Source organism: Leptonychotes weddellii, unplaced genomic scaffold, assembly GCF_054177405.1.
Source record: "Leptonychotes weddellii isolate Sample4059 unplaced genomic scaffold, ASM5417740v2 HiC_scaffold_21849, whole genome shotgun sequence".
NCBI lineage: Eukaryota > Metazoa > Chordata > Mammalia > Carnivora > Phocidae > Leptonychotes > Leptonychotes weddellii.
In genome coordinates this window covers 992-2903 of record NW_027806595.1, presented here as the reverse complement: position 1 = coordinate 2903, position 1912 = coordinate 992, and the positions used below count along the sequence as shown (strand labels likewise).

The 1912-nt window shown below is 42.8% G+C and overlaps 1 non-coding gene across 1 annotated transcript; it reads left to right on the top strand.

Moving 5' to 3' along the window:
* The first annotated feature begins 220 nt into the window (after positions 1-220).
* On the top strand, positions 221-302 carry TRNAS-GCU (transfer RNA serine (anticodon GCU)). The gene has a single exon. It is a non-coding gene; the product is annotated as a tRNA-Ser (tRNA).
* The last annotated feature ends 1610 nt before the right edge of the window (positions 303-1912 follow it).

The window sequence follows — 1912 nt, the reverse complement described above, 5'->3', positions numbered from 1 at the left end:
AAGGTGCTGCGGTCGCCGCCGGACCCCTGTCCCGAGTCCTGGGAGAGCGGACCCCGCCTTTTCCCCATCGCCAGGCTTCCCGGCCAGGCCTTGGTCCGCTCGTGTAGAAGCCGGCCATCCCCGTGTCCCGCGGACGTCCCCGAGCCTCTCCTCCTCGTCCTTCCGTCCAAGGCAGCCGGAGTTCCCGAGTAAGCTCTGGAATAAGGTGCTGGGGAGCCGTGACGAGGTGGCCGAGTGGTTAAGGCGATGGACTGCTAATCCATTGTGCTCTGCACGCGTGGGTTCGAATCCCACCCTCGTCGGTCAGGTATTTTAGTAAGGAGGAGAGAAATCCTTCCAATTTAAGCCCATTTGCCAAAAAAGGTTGACTTCGCGGCTCCCTCCCTTCCCTACTTTCGGGCTCGCGCTGTGGCAGACTGGGTTCTCCCCTTCATGGTTGGTCGGGTGCTGATTGTCTGTGTGGGTGCCTCTGTGTGACGAATCAAGTGCCTTCTGCTGCGCATCTTTTCTGGTTCCTGCGAAAGGAGGGGGTGGAGCGGGGGAAGGAGGAGAGAAAGTGAAAGATAGGTGAGGTTGAAAAAAATCTTGAAATCACAGAGACTGCCCTTTATTAACACGCGGAGGCTTTATTTTTCTACCTCTGATATGTAGATCTGCAAATCACCTGCAACTAATACTTACTGATAGTGGGAGGAAAAATCAATCGGAATATCTATTTATTGATCTATCATTGATCTATAGATAAATATATTCATTGTGGTATTCAAATAATCAAACACTATTGTCGGAAGGACTTATCTTTTCCCCCTTTGCTCTTCAAAATCACCTTTGCCATTTACATCAAATGTCCATGTATGTGTGGTCCTTTTCAGCTTCCTACTCATCTGCCTACTTTACAATACACGACTGTCTTATTTACTATAACTTTGTGGTAAGTCTTGACCCCTTGTTCCTATTCAAGATTGGCCTGTTCTCAATTGCCTTTTTGTATTTCCATATACATTTTAGAATCATTTTGTAAATTTCTGCCCCTCAAAAAGGGAAGGCTGATGTAATTTTGGATTATATTGTTTGAATCTGTAGATCAATTTGAATATAATAGACATCTTTAGTTATTGAATCTGACAATGCATATTATACCCTTCAATTATTTATGTCTTCTGTATCTCAGTAGTGTCTTACATGATTTTTCTACGTGGAAATATAGCCCATATTTTACTAGATATATTTTAGATATTTGTATCTAAATATCTAAATTATGCTATTAAATATGGTATATATAAACATGCTATTGCATATGCTATTATTTTTGAAATTGTAGTGTTTATTAATTCATTTAAATCCAATTTATTTTTATATACTAGTCGTAGAAAGGCTGATATTAGTTCATCGTGTGGATGCGATTTGAGGAGAAGCAGGCCTGCTATCAGAACTGTTATATTGGGAAAAGCTGACCCCACATCAGGGGATGAGGATACGCATGTGTAGAGGCCATCAGAGCGCAGGGAAAGCTCAGTCTGCAATGAGTATGCTCTCCCATACTAACAGTACCGAGAGGGGCCTAACCCAAACACTCCACCACCAAACCAGTGCACACAATTCTAGAGAAAGAAATAGTGGGGTGGGGGGAGTTGAAACTGAAATGGGACATTTGTATTTGAGAGAAAAAATATTCTACTGAAAGGCACTCTTAATAAGTTCACTCTTGTGAACATTCTGGACAGGAGTCAACCCTTAGTTAATTTCTGGCACCATGAAGTGGGTGAGTGCTGAGGAGGGAAGATTATTGCTATTTACAATGAAGGAAGATTATTGCTATTTACAATGAAGGATCCACCTTTACTTTACACATGTAAGCTTTACTTTGAATAAATCTGTTGACACCATTATAGAGGAGTCTCTCCACTCAATC